Source organism: Camelus bactrianus, chromosome 7 (assembly GCF_048773025.1).
Source record: "Camelus bactrianus isolate YW-2024 breed Bactrian camel chromosome 7, ASM4877302v1, whole genome shotgun sequence".
Classification (NCBI taxonomy): Eukaryota; Metazoa; Chordata; class Mammalia; order Artiodactyla; family Camelidae; genus Camelus; species Camelus bactrianus.
Window position 1 is genome coordinate 87973921 of NC_133545.1, and position 22541 is coordinate 87996461.

At 41.7% G+C, this 22541-nt stretch overlaps 1 long non-coding RNA gene across 1 annotated transcript in view; it reads right to left on the reverse strand.

Moving 5' to 3' along the window:
- Window positions 1-1548: 1548 nt before the first annotated feature.
- Window positions 1549-22541, reverse strand: part of LOC141578073 (uncharacterized) — a 30414-nt gene continuing 9421 nt past the window's right edge. The window contains exons 4-5 of the long non-coding RNA XR_012507941.1: window positions 4855-5040; window positions 1549-2396 (exon numbers count right to left, since the gene is read on the reverse strand). This is a non-coding gene — a long non-coding RNA (uncharacterized LOC141578073). The remainder of the gene's footprint in view (window positions 2397-4854; window positions 5041-22541) is intronic.

The window sequence follows — 22541 nt, forward strand, 5'->3', positions numbered from 1 at the left end:
TCAGGAATAATAAAGTCATAATAATACCCAAGAAAGTTTGGGATGAAAGAAAAGAACAAAAAAAATCACACTGTCAGATAATAATTAATTTTTACAGTATGTAAGATATGGCGCTGGAGTAAGGAAGTAAGATTGACAGAAATATAGCATGAGCTCAAAAAGAGACTCTAGTGTACATAAGTATTTTGTGCATGTGGGATTTCAAATCAAAGAGCAAAGTATGAATTCAATAATTCTCCTGGGACAATCAGAGAATCACCTGGAAAGAACAAATTCTATTCCTGTCATAATGACCACAAAAAAAGTTACAGATAGTGGTTTAAATATTAAAATACTAATAACAGCAAATACAACTCATTGCTCACATTAATTCAAGTTCTCCTCACTATAACAAGTACTATTATCATCTCCATCTTAGACATTAAATAAACCTACATAAGAGATTTATACCATTATAAGAAAGTATTTCTAAGAATAATAACAAAGATAAAACCCAAAAGGAAGACATTTACTATCTTAAGAATATTTTGAGCCACAACGAAAATAAAAAACCTACTGAACAAAATGAAAGGCAAGAAATGACAAGAAAAAGCTCTGTGATACATGTTGATGAAATCAAGGGGTTAATGTTCATAACATACAAAGAGCTGTCACAAAGCAACAAGAAGCTCCCTCACTTAAATGTGTGCAAAGGACAAAAGGGATCATTCACTTTTAAAAAGTCACATGACTAATGAGTGAAAAATGCTCAATAACTCACTGGTCATCAAATACAAACTAAAACAATGAAAAAGCAATTTTGCTCATCATATCGGCAAATATTTGTAAAAGATATTCTAGCTAGTGTCCATCTGTGAGAGAACAAACTGTGAGCGACATTTTGGAGGACGACATGTCAATGGATATGTAAACTCTGAAAAACGTGTGTACACACAGTCTCAACTCAACTTCTAGGAATCATTTCATTTAGAAAAAAAATCAGTTCAAAAGATGTACTCATCAGTGCATTTACACAGCACTGTTTACAATGGTGGGATGAAAAGCTGAAGTGAAATCATATCCTGTGATAGAGAATTGGTTACATAAATTATTCTACAGATTTTCATTCCCCACTGGAGAAGCAATTTCTAGAGTCACTTGAAAGGAGCCTGTGATGAATGTAAATATCACATCCAGGGACAAAATTTCCAGAAGCCTTAACTAAAGGAATACTCATACAAGATCACAGGTATGTTTGTACAAGAGGGATGCCAGTCAAACATCCTTTCTGAAAGTGGAAAATGGAGAAAACTTAAGGGTCCAACATCAAGAAAATGATGCGGTAAATCACGGCGAGACGTGGGCTCTGAAGGGGCCGGCGATTCAGCATTGTCCAGGGCCTTGTCCACATCACTCTCCCACCAAAGGTGTCCTTGCACAAGAGACCACACCTGCACATCAGGAGACCCCTCCATTCTATCTGAAAGGACCGGGTGAGTCTGGAGTGGGAGGACGTCTATGATATACCCGTGAGTGAATAAAGCGAGCTGCAGAACACATATAGTACGGTCTTATTTTTCAATAAAGCATATATATACACACATATACATAGACTTCTCATATACGTGTATGTATGTAGGTATGTATGTATTTATGGGTATATATATATATGTCATAGGCATAAAGGTCATGAAATATATACACCACATTGTCAACAGCTTTTACACTCAGGAAATAAGGGGAAGGGAGTTAGGGGCCTTTAAGTACCACCACAGTTCCCTTTTCAGTATTTCAGTTAAGTATACTTGAATTTAAAAGTTTATTTAAGTCCGAAGTAAAATGGACGATGCCTCCACAAGACAGAATGCTATACTGGTCATTAAAAATCATGCCAGGGGAGATAGAATATTGCAGAAAAACATGTAATAAGCCGAATGGAAAATGGAGGTCTCCACACAGTAAACAGGCACAGAGTGATCGCTGGTTTTTATGACAGAGGTGATACACACTGATGAAAAGAACAGAAAATAGAAGTTAAAGTGTTAATTACTGTCTCTGAGTAGTGGGACAAGGATACCCTATTTTGCCCCTTTTTTCAGACTTATTATATTAAATACACATTATTTTTCATCTGAAAAAATCATTTTTAGATGTCTAGTACCATGCATTGGAGAAAATACATGAGTACTTACATAAATAAATAACTAGGAGACACCGCAGCAGCGTCACACAATGTAGAATGGGCGATCCTGAATAACAACGCACAGTTACATAAGGACCCACAAAGTGAGAGCACCTGCTGTAACAGGGCATGGCCCCCTTCTATTTGTCAGTTGTATCTTCAGGGCTGAGGCAGTTCTGAGCACGGCCAGTGTCAGTGCTGGTGTCTGGATGGATGCCACTGGAGGTGAGGGCACCTGCAAGCCGAGAGGAAGAACAGAAATCATCCTCTGCTTTTTCTGTCTTGTTTCTTTGTTACTTTTAAAGAGAGGCATAAATAAGATAAACTAAATCTTCCCTGCTGAAATTTAAGTAATGAAACATTTTTTAAAGTCTTCACAGCTTATATTCTGCCTATAACTGTCTTTACAACAAAGCATCATATTTATTACATGTTAATTAACTCAATTAACTCCCTGTTGAAGCCTATTAAAGAACATGAAATGCACTACGTGAAAGCACCACGGCTGCAGTGACTACCTCAGCTGTCTTGAAGGCAGTGCAGTCAGCCCCCACCATCCCGTGGCCCTGAGCTCCTGATGCTGCTAAGAGAGCATGCTGCCGCCTCAGATGGAGAGGAACTGTGAAAGCATATTCTGAAGTCATCAGCACTGACAAAACATAACTGACAAATCCCAGGCTTCTTGGAGGATGTCATTTTCGGTTTCTGGCCAACACGCGTCAATGAGCAGAACCACCCCATTCCGAGCCATGGGACACACGTGGGAAGCAGTTTTGGAGAAATTTCCATGTATAGAATGTAACCAACTATACATAGAACTCTGAAAAAGGAAAAGATGAAATACTCTGATTTTGGAAGACACTCAAAATATTCTCCTAAGCCTTAGTAGCTGGAAAGGCTGGGCTTCTCCTCAGCCACTTATTTATTTCACAGCCAGTGAGCATCTCCCACACACCCTGTTTCCCTGTGTCTGCTGGGAGCCTCAGGCACACTGTTGCTGTTGATCTTATAAGTCACAGGGCAGACGCGTGTCTCTCATGCCTGCCACCCTCACACAGGCTCGCCTCCTAGCCTCACTGTCTGAACTTGGCCCCATTTTCTCACCTGCTTATTTGGTATCTGTTCTTCTGTAAGCTGCCTGAAATGCTTTTTGGAACAAGTCAGAAGAATGAGTGGGTAGAGAAATGGACAGTTGGACAGGTGAGAGGTGGGCAGACAGACAGAGAGACTCCAAGAAAAGGGGAACAAAGAAAATTCCCTATGCAGAACCCTCTTCTAGTCAGGGAAGAAAACCGCCACGGAGACGTGTGAAGAGGCAGGTGGCTTAGGGCTGTTTCCTGGATTCCATGAAAAGTCCACCAAGAGAGAGGGTAGAACTATAAAAAATAAAAGAAAAAAACATGCATTCTTGAAAAATATATCTACAATATGTACTTTCTAAAGAATAGATTCAAATCAGCAGGGCCCAATAACACAATCCTTGGGTATTTACAGAAGTGAGAATCCCATCTCCAAACCACAAGGCATCCCTTAGGAGCACTGAGAGTCTTCACGGGGCGGTCATAAAGCCGTCACCGCAAAAGCTATGCTCTCCTGCACTTACGAGGAACGAGCAGCTGTGCTAGGGCTGCCCACGTGCGTCACTTACACCCCCCAGCACCTCTACGGGGGGGACGCCTAGCGAGCCCCATCTCTGCAGGACAGAAATCTAGTCCGAGAGACGCTAAGCCGGCCTACCAGTTCTCCATCTCACAGGACTGGTCATTCCAGAGCAGAACTCGAACTAGGACCCACGTTTTTAATCACGGTTCTACCGTGATTTGTGTGCTTATTTTGTGTATAATACATTTGTTTCTGGCATGAAAGGATATTTAATAAATGATCGGTTGTCTTGTCTATCTCATTAGCTCACAATCTTTATATTTTTGAATTGTACTCTTTTCCCCTGGAGAAAGGAACGGAAAGAGCAGTGGTCAGAATGTGCTGGGGCTCCATTCTTTATCTGTTACCTCATCTCATCCAAGTCCCCAACCAGGGAGAAGGATCAAATGTCCTCCTCATCTTTAAAATAGTGGTCTCCAGTGATGGTGACTTACTCAATTCCAAAACCAAGTCTGGGGGAAGGGCACATGCAGCAACCAGAGCAGTATCATGTGTAGGAAGGTGAAAAGAGCTCAGGGGGTCAGCCTGATTTAATTTCAATAGATAAAAGAATACCACACACTAAAAATACTAGCATGCAATGGATTGGTTCTTTCTTGACATCTAGCAAGTTTCCACAGCCCACATGTAACATTATCGTGAACTAGTGAAAGGAAGAGTCCACAGATAGGGAAAATCAATGCCACAGGCAGGCTGAAACCCAGGCTGGAGGAAAGGAAGAGAAAGGGCATAATTAAGAAAAGGGGAAAGTCTGGGAAAAAGATATCATCACAAGGACTCTCAAGCATCATTCAGCAATCATAAAATCATTCATTGAAGAAAGAGTTACTTAGGTCCTATTTTGTGCAAGATTTTACAGAGGGCAAAGAAAGACCGCAGCGTCCATTGTAGCAGCAAGTGTTGGGGCTACAATACAGTTCTGATTCCGGTACGTTGCACACTTTTACTCAGCATAAAGGGAAAAAATAAATAAAATAATACTATGTAAAGTCTACACATTGTTGAAAAAAAATTAAAGAAGACCTAAATACCTGGACAGACACACCACGCACATTCCTGGATCAGATGACAGCGCTCTTGGAATGTCAGTGCTCCACAGAGCGATCCACATATTCAACGTGGTCTCGATCACAATCCCAGTGGGCTCCTCTGCAGTAACTGGCTAGCTGCTGCTACAATTCATATGGGAATTCGAGGGTCTCAGTAACCAAAACGTACTTGAAAAAGAAAAAAAACGTGAGAGGACTTGTAATTCTCAATTTCAAACCTTACAACTGTATCTCCAGGTGAGATTAGAGGCCATTTTAAGTTATTACTGTGTTTATCCTTATTTTATAAATTCTCTACAACGAATATAACTGTTAGAATAAGAAAAGTAAAAAGTAAGGTTTTTTAAAACATGCACAACGATTCATTCATTGGGAAAAAAATTATTTTAACTATAAAGAGATAAACAAATATCTAGTGAAAAAGGACTACTTAAAAACAAGGGTGCATTTATATTTTTCATAAATTGAAAACTGAAAAGCACAAACACATCAAGTTTCTAGGGAGACATGTGAAACATATTAGTAGTTATTTTCAAAAATTCTAATTGAAGAATGAAAACTCAAGAAAGGGAAAATCGTGATTGACAGCCAACTGCAAACACATGGAGAGCAAAGGCCTAGAAATCACAGTTCCTTTAAATCTGCTACTAACTCAATAGGAGTGGAAATTCCTCCCTGAGGGGACAGTGGAATCCCATGCATAAGAAAGGATACACAGTACAAACTGCAGTAGTATTGGGAGTGAATTTCTTAGAAGAATTCTAAAGTTACAACATTGCTGAAAAACTATAAAAACACTGACAGACAGATTAAAACACACAGTCATATGTATTATATAGAAACATATGAAGTCTGCTCCCATGTTGCATAGAAATACAAACATATTTGTGCATTTATAGGCACTGATTACTTTATCTCAGATAGAATATTTCAACTAAAACAAAAAATCAATAGTACACACCTCTTGTCAAATCTACTTGATAAGTTACTCTGCTATGTAACCATAATGTGTCTAAGATACATCTAAAATTAGTGAAAAAGATCTTTGTATGGTTTCTTGAATTCTTCTCAAAATTCCAAGCTTAATTTTAAAATAGATCTGAGCAGTATTTCTATATTATCTTTTCCCTTGTGAAATGAACAACATAGTCTGTTGTCAAAATTCTGTCCTTACAATGATTCACGAGCACCGTATCCTCACAAAACTGCTGGACAGCAAGGCGCTATCCAGACACTGTGACCAAACAAATGAAACACAAGGAAGACAGTGACCCTATTCTGGAGGGCTTATAATCTGTGTCAACACCGGGTTTTCATTTGATTGGTTTGATTGGGTAGCAAGATGAAATCAATCAAGTACTTTCTTCTTTGAGCATTCTTTAAGTCATGACACTTTTCAGTGTCATGAGCAGGAAAGAGTTAAGCATGACTTGATTAGGTTAAATAGCAACAATCATCATCGGAGAGTGAGTAATAAAGAAGTTAACTGATAGCAATACTTCTGCCTACATGAGACCTAAAATAAATCTACACTGATATCCGAAAGGAAAATGAGGAGATGAGGTCACCAAAGAGAAAACAAACTAACAAGAAATCAAAAACGGAAACACTTTTTCATTAACGATTCCAGGAAGGAGTGGAGCATGTTGGTGAAAAGCACAGATGTTGGGGACAAACATGAGGGTCTGAACACCCACAGCACTGGGTAGCTCTGACACTGATATGTCAGTGAAATTTTCTACATCTCAGTCTCCTATCCATAGACTGGGGACAACAACCGCACCCATCTCCTAGAACGGTCCTACGAATTAAGTTATTTTATATATAAAATTTTAAATAAAATACCTCAGATTTTAAATAATACCCCAAAAGCACAAGGAACAAAGAAAACAGAGATAAATTGGAGTTCCTCAAAATTTAAAACTTTGCTTCAAAGAGCACCATCCAGAAAGTGAAAAACCAATACACAGGAGAAAATTTTTTCAAATCATTTATCTCATTAGGAATTTGTATCTCCAAATGAAAAAAAAAAAAAACCCTACAACTCAACAATAAAAAGGCAACTCAATTAAAAGGTGAATAAAGGATCTGAAAAGTTATTTTTCAAGGAAAATATACAAATGGCCAATAAGCACAATGAAACGATGTTCAATATCATTAGCTCTAAGGGAAATCAAGTCAAAACCACTAGAAGAAACCACTTCACACCCACAACAATACGTTATAATAAAAAAAAAATAACAAGCACTAATGAGGACACAGAGGAAGCGGAGCTCGCAGCAGTTGCTGGTGAGGACGTAACACAGAGTGGCCACTTTGGTAAACAGCCTGGCAGGTCCTCAGGGAGTTGAACATTTGGTTTCTGAATGACCCAGCAATTCTGCTGTCTGGGCACACACGTAAGAGAACTGAAAACAAATGTCCACATAAAAACTCCTAAAGGAATGTTCGCGGCGACACTACACATCACAGCCAAAAAGCAGAAACAACACAAATGCCTATCACCTGATGAATGGGTAAAGAGTGGGGCCCAGCCATACAGTGGAATATTATTCAGCAATAGCAAAGCATAGAGTACTGACACAGGCCACAACGTGGACAAACATTGAAAACGTTACTCAGTGTGAAAGAAGTCAGTCACAATAGACGGTTCCACTTACATGAAGTGACTCGATTTAAATGAAATGTCCAGTACAGGCAAATCCACAGAGAGAGAAGAGTGGCTCATTGGGGCTGGGGGAGGATGGGGAAGATGGGAATATCTGCTTATGCATACGGGGCTTCCTGTTGGGGGGAAGAAAATGTTCTAAGATTGAATGGGATGCACAATTCTGGGCATAGAGTAAAAACCGCTGTACATTTTAATGGGTGAATTGTATTAAAATTGTTAAGAAAAAAAGCACCTCGGGCCAGTACCTTCCCATAGTAAATGCAAATTGCTAAATTTTATTACAGGAAGAAGAAACTGCCCTCAGCACGAAAGCAGGAAATCAGCTAATGTGAGTTAACCGAAATTGGACAAGAGCATTTCACTTGAAACAGTTGCTGAGTGTACACGAAATATTCAGAAACAGGAAAATTAGTTTCACATCACGAAGAAGCATTCTGCTTCAAATGCAGATCAAGGATTCGGCAAGCCCAGCTGCTAGAAATGACCAGAGAAGAAACCTGGTCTGTAAAACAAGCACCAGAGCCAGCAAGGAAGTGGTGATGAGGAAAGCAGGCGGCCGAAAATCTGGAACAATTTGCTACAAATAATTTCTCCACTGAAAATTCAAAAATAAAATGAAAGTTATGTAATGCTCTGTTGACCTCACGTGAATGGGCTTCTTTCGGTTCTCGACTGTTCTGTAACCCCGATTGAGAGACTCAGGAGAATCAGCATGGCTCCTGGGAGTCCCCAAATGACTGCCCACCAGCACGCTGACCACCATCACATCTGCCAGGGTTGAATTGCAGAGAACAGACCAAATTCTGAAAGGAAATGTTGACAAGGGAAGAAAGGCTGCAGACAGTCCTGGGACAGAGACCCTCTGAGCAGAAGCCAGAAGGCTTCAGGTGAACTGCAGTGGCCCTTGGGCAGGAAGGGACCACGGGGGAGCATATCTCAATTCTCTCCTCTCTCTCCCTCGGGTAGGAGAGATAAAGCCTGCATACTTCTCACCTTGAACTGTGGCATCTGGCTGGCAGAAGTCTTACCAGCATGGAATGATTATTCAGGACTCTGTGTAAAAAGTCAAGAAATCGAGAGGGAGTCGGGAGTCAACTCCACGAGCCTCTCAAATGCTCCCATATTTATTGTGTTTAATCAAAGGAAAAATTCATCAACAGTTGTGAGATAGTAAGGAGGAACTTCGGGAAAGACGGGATGAGTCAGAGATTGTAAAATCCACAATGAGTACAAAGGATTAGTGTATCTTTAGGGAAGTCATGGGGTGAGGGGAACAAGATACATTTTTAGATATGTGAATTACAAAGCAGACCACCAGACCAGCCAGGTCCTTGTTTTGGGGATAATAGGCTATCTAACAGCACACAAGCCCAGCGTTTATAGCTGAGGGCCACGGTCCTTGCTTTGCAACCAGCAGAGTGCTATCTAAAACCTCAACTATGCAAGCAAAGCATTGTCTCTGCTTTTTAAGGCAAGGAGACTGGTGTGAGGATGCACAGGCACTTGCTTACAAAGCAGTTTCTAAGCATATTTTTTTCTTATCAAAGTTCACAGGCGGCTGGGGTGTGTTACAGTTTGTTAAACCAGTCATGGTCTTTCACATGGAACCATTATGGAGGACACCCTAGGATGACAAATACTGCCTCTGGGTCTTTTCCTGCCATCTTCAGCTACTCTAGCAGGGTCTAGGCACATCCGTGAATAACGATCCTACAGAACCACCCACACTCTTAAATCCTGGTTCTTGAAACTTAATTTTAGCTCTACACAACTTAACGTAGAAAAGTTTCAGAAATAAAAGATATGATATCCCTTTTATATCTCATCATATTACTGATTTTTCTGATTGCTCTAAGCTGCTTCTACTTGGTAAAGCACATAATTCTACAGGTGAACTCAGTAATTTCCATTGGGCATATCTATCCATTTTGGGCTCGCTAACTACTATTGGTCAAATATCGATACACTTAATTGATTTATTTATTTATCAGGAGGAGAGGGAGTGTCACTCTTTTCCTCAGCCCACCCTCAACTCTTTTCTCATCAACTCAGGACTCCTGAAAACAAAACAAAGTATTTGTTTCCCTTCTACTCTTTCCACAAACACAACAGGAAACATCAGCCTGGAGAAAGAATTCAACACAAATGTTAAAACAAAAATCTACAAACCTGAAGCAACTCCATCTCCGAATCATGATACACAATGAAATGAGAGTAAGTGTGTCAGGCACAAAGCATGCGTGAGCCTGACCACCTCATTTCTATTCTTCAAAGGAAGGAAGGTTTTGTATTTTTTTTTATCATTCTTTGTCATTGTTTCTGAATATGCCAAAAAATAGTTTATGAAATAATTATGCACTGCAATAACTGATTTTTATTGTATCAATTATAGATGGCATTCAGAGGGGATAGGAAAACCCAGCTCTGTAAAAAATGCAAAATTTCTTCCCCTGTTAAGAACACGTATACAAAATGCAACAGGGTATTCAAATTCTTGTGGAGAGGAGCAAAAGCCACAGAACAAAATCAAAGTCATTACAATGAGTCGATTCAAAATTCACTGGACAAACATGCTCAATGCATTCAAAGAATTTTAAAGGCACACTGCAAACCATTCACTTAATGATCTGCAGGCTAGAGGAAGCATTTCCCTCTTTAACAGACAACAGAAATCAATAAGGTGCCCCAACAAACAAGGACCAAAGAACAATCAGGTTTTTAACGGTTCTCATATATCAGCATGTTCTAAACATCAAAATCCAGAAATTTTAAACATTCATTCAAACCACAATGAAACAAGCATTTCAAAAAAAAAAAAAAAAAAAACTAAGCACACAGATCATGTACATAGATTAATGAGCATGTCTTGTACCGCTGGAAGAAAGAACAGGCTATAGCCTTTTACTTGAAAAATAAAACAACTATTAAAGATAACTGCTAAAACACATTTCATCATTCAAGTTGCCTTCAAAAATCTGAGGCACTTGTATCTGATCAGAATAGCAATTCTGAGTAATAATATGTTACAATTCAGCGCCAGTTTGCTTTAGAAGAAAAAGAAAAGCTACTGTTCCTCAAATCCTTCACAGAGTGTGAAGTGCCTCCCGGCCTCTTTCTCCTCCCGTTTTCTAAGCTCATGCTCCCCAACTCTTCTGAAACAAGTATGACAACCTCTTATTCCCAATATGCCAAATGACAAAAGAATATCAATTTATTTGTGTAAATATATGCCTACACCTTGAACTGGAGGAAAAAGGTATCAGAAGTCTATATGGAACTTATTTCTACTTTCCTGAAATCACACACACAAACGTTCACACAGACACAGACACATACCCCCTGGATTACTGGACACTTCAAAAGCTTAGGAATTCCAACTTCTAGAAGATAACTTTGTAGTTAGTTTAAAATACAATTCTGTCAGCTTTTGAAAGCCTTGATCATCTGCTAAACCATCCAAATATCAAAGAGACCCAATTAGCCTTCTCTGTAGAATGTAATTTCCATTGATGGCAAAACAGACCCTAAGAAGTACTGGATCAAAGACTCGTGTTTATCACTACCTATGATCGTTTTTAAGCACATTAACAGATTCAGAAATGTATGTCTCAACAACATTTATTCTTATTGAAATAGCATACGTGTTCAATTGTCTATAAGTAGACTAGGTCCCATGATGGTGATTAAGATCTATTTTGTGTACTGCAATATTTATTTTCAAGTGCAGACAAGGAGGGTGTGTATTACTCAGTTGTAGAGCACCTACTTAGCATGCACAATGTCCTGGCTTCAGTCCCCAGTACCTCCAAAAAAATAAATAAAAATAAGTGCATATTTAAAAATAAGAATAAAGTTATAAAAAATACAGACTAAAAACCACTGCAATCTAGCTGCTACAATTATACTAAAAAAACAAGGGTTTCTATCAAACACTGACTATATGCCAATCACAGAAACAATCACAAATCACACCTGACAACCATCACGTTTGATTCTCAGCAAACCTACTAAGTAGACACGGATGAGCAACCCGGCACTGCGGATGAGGAGACGGATCTCGGAGGAGCCGTGGACGCTGACCGTCCTGCTCCCCGTGACACCACGTCAGCCCAGGGCAAGCGCTGACAGAGCTGCTCTGATGGGACACCCCGCTGCATGGAGCCTTGGGGCACTGGGGAGTCCCAGAAAACACTAAAAATTGTTCAGTGAAAAACCAGCTCAAATATACTACATTGTGCCACATCCTTTAAACAGGGAATATGACTGAGACTTTTTGATGCCTCCGTGTCCTTTCCGCCATCATCAATTATTTGCCCTCTCAGCGTGACCAGTGATGAACTGGACCCCATATGAAGTGCACTCAGATGGCAGAGCATTTAAAGCTGTTTTATGAAGTTTGTAAGACTCTGTCTATGCCTCACACAGGCGGTCATCCATCACTTCTCACCGGTGTGGACGTACCACCTGAAATCACTCCTTTCTCCTTTTTAAAATCCCTTCATCTAATCCAGACTTTTCAACCGCAAAGCAGCAGCTCAACCACAGTGGACAGCTTCTCACCAAATGGACTCGAACAGCCCATCGGACTACCTGGAAGCCCTTTTCTTCTATTAAGCCCACTTCCGGGTACTTCATCATTTTCTGATTGGTGAACTTGGCCACCGACTGGCCAACTCATAGAGCTCCCAGCCTCACATCCGGGGGTGGGAGAGGACCCTGCTGTTTGGAGAAATCAGTGAGGAAGGCGGACATCCTCCAGCCAGGTCTGCACGGGTAGAAGTGTGACAGTGTGCTCAGAAATTATACCGTTAGCATCCCTGGGCTCCCATGGACTGGTTTCACATTAACCAAACTCATGACACACTGATGCAAGAAAACCAGAAACTTATTAATGTAACAGAAGAAGTGAAACTATAAACCAGACTGAAATATCAGAGTTCAACCATGAGTATATTTTCTCCTCCACAGCCCAATCACGGGCAGGCAGTCACATGGCAACCATGGACAGAAGCAGAGCAGGAAGGGTTTGTAGATTAACTCAATGGACTAAATTTCTGTTATACGAACAGATCTACTGCCTAGAAAATAATTAACGCTAATCACAGTGCACACTTCGTGGACAGTGGCCGAGACATGACAGTGAGCACCTGTGTAACTCTCCTTTCCCTGTCCTTTCTGGGCTAACTGATGCAAAGTGGTACAAAGATTCAGGGATGCAGATACCTCTAAACACCCAAAGCCCATCTCTGGGAGCCTCAAAACCAGACAGCCAGGGTTTAAATACCAGCTCTGCCACTTACTAGCTCTGTGACCTTGGCCAACTTACTTACCCTCTCCGTGCTGAAATTTCCACACTATAAAACTGGGATAACAATCAAACCTTCCTTACTCGCTTGTTGAGAAGATTGAAGGATTCATTTCTGTAAAACTCTCAGAAAAGAATGTAGCACATTTTTGTTGTTCAACAAATGTCAACTTAGTATAAAAGTGATTTACAAGTCTCCCTTCTAATAATATTATGTGTTTCCTGGCTAGTATAAGTCCCAAAGAAAATCCTTATTTCTCCTTTTATAAACTCTTGGGGAGCACCCTCCCATTCCATTCCACCACCTGTTTAAACTAGGTAGGGGATGCCTCCTCCCCATTCCTCTGGGCCATGGAGAGTGCTTCTCCCTTCATACCCCTGGCCGCTGGATCACAGCTAGCCCTCGTCACACTAACAGGGTGAGGTGTGAATCCGGGGAGACAAGCAGGGAATGTGAAAGCCTACCTTTCCCTCCAGTGTTGGTCACCATTGGGAAGCACCTGGGATGCTCAGCTCCATGTCAGGACAGCCCTGTGCATGAAGGGGCAGGTCCTCTCAAGGGAAGGCTCGCTGTGGCCCAGAGCTACCTGGGACAGGGTGAGTCTCTAATTCTGGGACACAGTATCATGACACACATTTTCCCACAGCCCTGAAGTTCATGGAGAACGTGGCTTTATCAGTAACAAAGAAGACATTTATCGCCTGCATACTCTTTTGTGTCTTCTCTCAGTTGGCTGCTGGAGACAACATGCATATAAGTATTGGATCCCCTTAGGCCCCAACATATATGAAGTAACAAAAAATTCTGTGGCTTAATGTTGGTTCAGGGTGACTGTGTAACACTTCTGACTCTGCTGATGCTTAATTATGGGTATAGGAACTATGGAACCTCCTCAAATATCTTTCATCATAAACCAGCTTTTCTTGTTTCCCTGTTTCTTAGTAATTGACAAAGACTATAAAATGATGGCTTCACACCAAACAGCAGCTAAAGATTATGAGCCCTCTTGACATACCCACTGTGGTAAACACTTTACATAATTTCTAATTCTCACAATTCTACAAAGCAGATACCAACGTCCCAAACTCACAGACGAGGGAAAAACTCAGAACGAACTGACTCAGGCTCACATGGCTCAGTGGCAGCGCGTGTACGCAAACCCAAGTCAAAGAACTACACCCCTTCCTATATGTACCAAATGTCCTACCACCAATTAACACACAGCAGCGGGGTCAATACTCAGGGAACTCAGTACACTTTTCAGCTATAATGTTCTCCAGAGGCCGCTACTGGCTGTTTTATAAGTTCCCGGCTCACTGGTTTCTAACACTGGAAGAAAAGTCCGATTTTGCCACTGTTCACACAGCAAGTCTGAGATGTTCACAGCGAGATGACAGAATAAAACTAAAATATAAGCAGAACAATTTTTCCACGTAGACAGACATAATGGACATTGTGCTATTCTGAAGCATCAAGCAAAGAAATCAAAACAAAATAACGTTGTTTAAGCCTTCTTTAACAAACAGGAAAATTAAGACGGTAAGAAGGGGCAACAAGCGCCACCTATGGCTAAAAAGACCTTCCAGGTTGCCAGGAAGCATGCAACACAAAAATTGCCTGTAGGATAAGAAACGAGAATCAGATAACTAAAAGCTTCTGTAGCACATACTGCACTTTGCTTCGGGGGAAGCGAGGGTAACTCAGTATTTAATCTGATATTGCTAATACTCCTGAATATAAACAAAAGACACAGGCTCATGGAAACTCATCTTAGAAGAGGAAAGAATCCAGTCCAGCCACTTCATTTTACAGGAGGGGAGACTGAGACATGGGATCTGTCCTCCTTGCAATCGGCAACAAATCTCTCCTAGGCCTCATGTCTTGCACTGTAGCAAAAATGAACAGATCTGTACTAGGCCTATATTCATAAAAGTCGCGTCTGTATTTTTCCGAAAGTAGGTTATCTAAGTATCTTGCAACATACTTCTCAAAATCCAGGAAATCATAAGTTTGTTGAAGTACAAAAACATTTATTTACATAATAAAACAGCATGAGCTTTATTGTCTCTATTAAAAAAGTTACATGTCAAATCAATGTTTTGATATTTTAAACCTGTTAAGAGTGCAGGAAAAAAGATCAAAATTTTCTTAAATCACAAACGGGAGAAGCTTATTCCCTGAAAATGATCAATGTGGATGTCAGAATCCAACGAATTTAAGTGTCGGAGTGGATGGTTACACGGCAACATGACATCTGAGTTCTAACAATACACATTCTGTGTAAATAATCTTCAAGGTCGTCTGCTTAAGGCAATTTAACTAGTCCCTGTCTCACTAGAATGATACAGATTTCATTAAAACTTCATAGTGCACTAAAAAATAAATGAATCCTTGTTACTTTAAGCCATATTCATATATATCATATATATACATATTAAATATGCATCAGTAATAAGCCACCCTCTTTAGTATTCAGAGTTGATCCTTCTAAAATATCTGTCATTGTGACAGCACATTTTTACTAAGCACCTCTTGAGTTCTTTCTATACAAGGCTACTAACTCTCACAGTCAGACAAGTTAAACGATATTACTCAAATTTCACAAATGAGGAAATGTACTTAAGCCATGAAAACAACTTATATATATATCATCAGGAAAGAAAAGAATAAAGATTTTCTTAAAATATTCACTGACAATCTTTTCTTCCATATTAAGACTACATAAAACCAATTCAGTCTTTGTAAGTATTTCTGTCAATAAGGGCCACTAGAGAAAAACAAGTAACATCATCTGCAGTGGTTGGACTTTCAAAGTCCCCTTCTCATTTGCACTAGAATTATTTTTAATGTTTTGTTTTAGTGCTTACAGAGCACTAAAATACATAAAAATTAACTTTTTATGCCACTACCTGAGAATTAAACATCTGTGAAAATGTACAATTTTAATTTATGCCACTCTGTCTCACATTCTCACTGGTGTCTCCCCTTTGAAGGCCTCATCAGGCTGAGATCACTAAAATCGGCCATTTATGGAGTCACAGGAGTTCGGGTAACCACTCAACGGGAGGCTGATTAGAGAAGCAATTAAGAATGAATCCTGTGCAGCCTGGGTTCCAGCACCGAGCTAGCCACCGACAGCTGCGTGTGATTTGGGACAATCTTCTCCATCTCTCAATTCCTCAGCTGCAAAAAAGGAGACACTGATACCTACCGTCAAACACCTGCTATGAAGTAAAACATGAGGAAATTATTTTAGCCTTAGGGAGGTGTCCACTCAGAGCGAGTTTGGTCATTATGATGATGAGGATGTCTGTTAATAAATTGAGCTAGACCAAAAAGGAGAAATCACCTTAAAGGAGAAACATTTTAAGCCAATGAACATTTCCTTTTGGATGGATTGCAGAATATACTATTCATTTTTTTAATAAACCAAGTTTTGTCCATTAATAATAGATTTACAGGTTCATGGACAAGTCTCCAGAAAAAGAATTAGAGGCCTCTAACCTCTGAATACTAAGAAAGTAAATTTTAAAAAAAATCAGGGGGGAGATTTTACCTCATTTGGGAGAGTATGTGCTTAGCATGCATGAGGCCCTCAGTTCAGTCCCCACTAAATCAATTTAAAAACTTTTTTTTTTTTAAGAAATAGAGAATTAAAGCAAAAAGATGGAGGGATACGGAAATTTTTTAGAGACTCATCTCAGATTTAAGATGGGGAAAAAACCATCCATTTCTCAGAGGAAATCTTGAGAACTATGTAAACTGAATCTGAGATGTCCAGTCTTCTAACATTATTCATGAATTCATATTACCAAGTCTTAAAACTACCTGATAACCCACAGTTGTGATACTGACCATAACAGCTGCCAACACGGATCTAGCTCTGGCTAGGAATGCTCTGTTCTGACATCTCTGCCCCTGAGGCCTCACCAGACTGAGAGCAATAAATTCAGTCATTCATGAGCATCTCCTGTAAGTCCTCCCTTTGTGCTCCTCACTCTCCCCTCACCAGCCCCTCTGAGGGAAGCACTGTTATCATCATCCCCACCCGAAGATAAGGCCACTGAGGCACAGAGACTAAACCTGCTCCTGGTCATATTGGCATTAAAGGACGTCTGTATTTCTGCTGTTTTGCTTTTGACAAAGGAATCTGAGATATCAATTCAAGGGAGACTGTTAAATAATAAAATATGTCAGGTCTTCACCTCAAAGAGCAGATAATATAAATTCCCGATGTAGGATGAGGCTGCCGCCACAAAATGACTCAGCTTGAAATTAATATCCAAGATGAAGCAGCGGATACACGTAAATACTCACGATTGTCAACTCCGCTCAGGGGTCTGGGCCCTTCACTGCCTGAACTGGGGTGAATAGTCCACCCGTGTCAGGGAGGGAAGCGCGGCTTTTCCAGGTCTCCCCAAGGCTTCACGGGCTATTTCCCCCCACAGGCTGACCTCAACGATTAAAAATCTCTCAAGATTTTTACACCATGCAAAACTGAAATACATTTCTGCAGATGGAGCACTTTCTCAGGCTTAAAATTATTTTGCCTACACTCAGCAGGGGGGGAAAAAGAAACAAGTCTCTGCAAAGTCTCTGATTCTCACCACTCACACTAGTAGAAAGGCAACTGCACAAGATGTCTCTTCAGAGTGCAGGGTGAGAAGAAAATAAAGCCGCCCCCAATCACAGGCACTCCCAGAGACAGAGCTCAGCAGTCTTCTGCACACTCACGGTTGTGCAGCCCTCATCACCATCTATTTCCAGAACACTTCATCACCCCAGAAGAACACCCCTGTCACTAGCAGTCACTCCCTAACCACCCTCCACCTAGCCCTTTGCAACCATCACCTGCTCTCCGCCTCTGCATGTGCCTATTCTGGGCATTTCAGATCACTGAAGTCAATATGTGGCCGTGTGTGTCTGCTTCCTTTCACTTAACATGCTCTTGTCAAGGCTCGTCCATGTTGAAGTGGTATCAGCATCTCTTTTTTTTTTGAAAACGTTAAAGTTTATTAGAGGGTTTTAAGTACTATCAAAAAGAGTAGAGTGGAGCATAAGTGATTGTGTTTCAAAGGGAAAAGGGCGGGTTGAGCAGTCAGAGTGGACTTCCCAGAAGAGGTGGCCTTTTTCATTTTCCTCTTTTTCTTTTTTATTCACTCTTAGGTCTGAATAATGTTTCACTAAATGGAGATTCTACATTCTGTTCATCAATTCAGCAGCTATGTATGGACGAGGTCCAGAAGGATGAGTGTAAGAGGCGACTTGCAGGGATGGCATTTAAGCAAAGGGCAAGATGTGCTTTCAAAAAAAAGCCAACAAACAGAGGCGCAAGGAAATTCAGTGCGTTTCTGAACAAAGTGCATGCTTGCTTCGGCAGGACAACCGTGCAGGGCTGGGGCGGATATTGGCAGGCATCACGGCGTGGGAGTCACCTGAGGAGACTCCCCACTGCACGCAGCTCAGCCATATCTCCTCCCTCATCCTATATTGTTAGAGCCATGTTTCTAGGTTTATCTTATTTCAAGTAATAGCACTTTAACTACATATCTGATCATCTGCATCAGACCACTTTACCTCCAAGGCACAGAAAATTATTCACTAACCGGAGCAGCTCCAGGACATAACGGTGATGGATTAGGGAGTCCTGCAGCATCCCAGCCTGCATGCACAAACCCCACATGTGCCCTGGTGATGTCCGGAAAATTAAACGCATTGGAAATATCTCACTGCTGGTACACGACATCTGCCCTCTAATTGCCCCAAACTCATGCTGGCAAAGCACTACTCAGCCCTCTCACTACAAAAGAAAAAAAAATGCTAAGAAGGCAAATTTAGGCTCTTCCATTGAAAACCAGCAACCATCAATTCCAGTATCTGAGCTGGAATGCTCCTGACATCTAAAACCACTGCGCCGTTACATTTCAAATGTGGAAGTCATGTATGTATACCACGTAGATGATATTACAGTAGGATTTTTCTTTTCAGAATTTCCAGTTGCAACATTAGCACAAGAAAGTTTATGTTTCAGCTTTAATAAAATCAATTATCTTCCACTTTCTTAATTTTGAACCTATTATTATTTTATAAATGGAGCTATGCTGCATAATATAAACAAACTGTTTGAAATCTGCAAACAAGACCTTTATGACCTCACTATTTCAGAGCAAACTTTAATGATGTTTTGAGAGGTGGGGCCTGGGGTGCTCACTAACACCTCTTTAAATACTGACAAGGATGTGCTTTTAAGTAATGCAAAGGCTCTAACTCCACATTAGCTCAGAAACCAAAGAAACTACACCAAAGCCTTACTTTATCATTTTTAAATTTTGCTATTCTTTGGAATATTAAATTTCTTTAAAGATATGATTTTTTTTTTGAGAAAGACAACAGCTCTATTAAATTTCCTCTCACCAAGAAAGCAAACTTTATCAAGAATAAATACCCCATGGAAATCGAAATGACGGGAGGTTTCTAGCTAAGTGTACATGCAGATCTGAACAGAAATCTAAATCCTATCAGATCTCACTCGAACGAGCTCAACAAAGTCCTGGGCTACCCTGGAACTTAGCTCTTCTGTTCCAAAAGTTGGCTGAGCTAAGATCATCACACAAGGCAGGGAAGGAGAGAAGAGGAAACTCCACTTGGCAGCCTCCATCTCTTTTCTTCCAGCCAAAAGTCGCCTCTCGGGCGACCCCGATAACAAGCCCTCCCCATAAGGAAATCCGGCATCCACACTGCCCCTGCCGTCCCCAAGCAGACCTGATGCCCCTCTCCCAGCCTGTGAATGGTCTTCTAGTGGCCCCCCAGTTGGTGGCACCCTCCCCTTCTTCCCCGCTACACAAACACACACCCAGAGCAACGGCAGCCTTCCCAAATCACAAAGTTGACTACATCACCCCACTTCAAACCCTTCAGAGGCTCCCTGGTGGAATTCTAGCTCCGCCCCCGAACCTGCTCACCCAGCCTCACCCCAGTTCCCAGGTCCCCAGTGACCTTTGGGACCCCCTGTCCTGCTCCTACTTCCCACTTGACTCCAGGCTCATTTTGATTGTTTCCCAAGGAAGACTTCCCTCCATCCAACCTCCGCAACTTTTTCCTCTATTCCTAGAACATTCTAGGCTAAGTCAACTTCTGACACTGCTAAGCTCACAAGAAGCAAATACATTTTGCTTACTAATGTGGGTCCACCCACTCTCCCTTAGACACACAGAAGTGCGCGTGTTATGAATAAATGAATGACGGGGTGGATCTCAAAGGGACAGACAGACCTGCTCTCGCCCGTCCCGACCCTTCTGTCTGTAGAATATCAGAAGCAAAACCAGAAGTACCTTTCCTGAGGGTCACTTCCTGCTGACACCCTTCACTGCCTCCAGTGTCTGTTCAAATAAAACCCAACGTCTTCCAAAGCCCTTCACCCCAGGCTCTCTCCAGGGTCCTCCCAAGCAGGGGAACACTCCACCCTGGACCACACAGGGCACTCTACCCAGGTCCCCACCCCACAAGCCTCCAGGCCTCTGCCCGGGCTGCACCTGCCACCTGAGCCACACTCGACTCCTTCTCCTGGCTGACACTTACTCTGTCCTCACGATTGAATGTAGAGCCCATTTCTTCCAGGAAGTCCTCTCTGATAATGTCCTTTAGGTCTTGGCAGTTCTCCATCTATAGCAACAGTACATGGTGACCAACTGGGTGTTTGCCCACTCCTTTGAAACCACGAACTCTTGGGGGCCACGTGGGAAGGAGTGAGAGATTACAAGAGGGGTGGGGGAAGCAAAAAGCAAAAATCACAGCCCAAGTCCCAAATTCAAGGATTCTTTCTCAGAAAAAAGTATAAACTATTTCACACCTGTGCAATTTGGCTACTATTTTTGTGGCTTGTGAACAGCAAGAGCTTGGTGTTCTAGTCCAAAACCCAGATTACATGCAAAGAAATGTATATATTCATATCCAAAGGAAACCAGAGCTGTTCAACAACAGTTTGCAGTTAGAATAGAAAGGAACTTAGATAAAGGCAATCTCTCTCTCCCTCTTCTTTCTTTTCTGGCATCATATAATTTTAGAAGTATTTGCGTGACTAAGAGATGGCTACAGCCCGTGATTCTGCACTGGAGTGTTTGGGGCTGAGGAAGCCCAGATTACATTCACTGCGTAAATGCAATCACACCAACACACTGATAGTTGCCGTGGTGGTGGAACTGATGTTCCAAAGCAGGCAACCTTACTCTGTAAGAGAACTCTAAATAAAAAGTAAGAATTACAATGTTCTGTACTCAATTTCATTCAACATATGGGTCATTAACTGATAGAATATCTTCACTAATGTAACCCAAAAATAAATTGTCAAAGTCGATTTTCTTCATCTGACCGTTTTATGCTAACTTTGGATATCAAACCCTCACTCCATATGGAAAGCTCAGGCCTACGCTGCAGCAGTTACATCCCGTGGAAGAAAGTCGATCAAGGGAGAACTGGAGAGTTTCCCTTCAGAAGCTGCTAAGTCTGGTTTTGCACCTGTACGTCATTTGCAACCACATCATCATCAAGCAGTAAGACCTTACCTCTGTGGGGCGAAAAGCACTGCGGTGCTTCTGAACCATCAAAGAACACTGAGCTTTGTGAAACTGTCCTGAGGCACTTAAATCGTATTTTTTATGAAAGGCTCAAATACTGACCCAATTCACCAATCCAGGTACAACAGGGAGGTACCGGAATTAGTAGAGAGAACATGCCCTTGAAGTCTGACAAGGCCCTGCTTGAATCCTGCTACAGCATTTACTAGACGCTAAACGGACCAATTCCTTAACCCCTCTGAGAAGGCTTCGCAATCCGCAAAAGGGGGCTGCCACCGCCCACCTGGGAGGCATGGATGAGAATGCAACACGCAAGTAGGGCTGCCGACTGGTATCTGACACGGGGCCTGACTAGCTTCCCTCCGCTGCCCTTCTTCCCCTTTAAACTTTCACTGTTCCCCCTGGTAAGGATCAAACCCCTGGAAAAGACTGCCCGAATCTTCAGTGTATCCCTGAATACATGCATTACCCTTAGGAGGCCAGAAAAACAACTGCCTCCTCCCCAGTCACTATCAATGTTCTTAAGAGTCTGGGTATTTTTAACTCAATTTTTCAGGGAGACTATTCAAGAACTTTGCAAGCACCATTCTCCAGGTTGGCTCCCCTCCCAGTGCCCATCTCTTCTCACCTCAGATCCTCTATCTGATTGCCTTCTGTTCATTGGAAAGCGAGTCCAGTAAGGTGGCGACTCCCAAAGACGCCCTCCCTCCCTCACAGGTGAGTGTGACTACTTTCTCCCCACTCCAACTCCAGCTTCTTAGAAGTCTACCTTCCCGGACCCTGCAGACTCTGCATCATCCCAAGACACACACGTGGCCACGAAACTCCTTTCAGATTTCTTCCAGGCTGGCCCTGCCCAACCCCCGGCCCCTTAAGGATAAATGGCATTAGTCTGAAAATCGCAAACGCCGCAGACTGACACACCAAAGTTGCATGGTCTGGGCTTTCCTCCAACCCAGGCACAGCCCTGCCCCGCCTCAGCCTCAGTCTGCAGCTCTCCAGATGATCTAATTCACATGCGCGTCTGTGAACACCAGCTAAGAATGAAGACTCCCAACGTGTATCTCTAGTCCGGCTCCTTCACCTGAGCCCAAGGGCCATAGACCGAGTGCCTCTTTG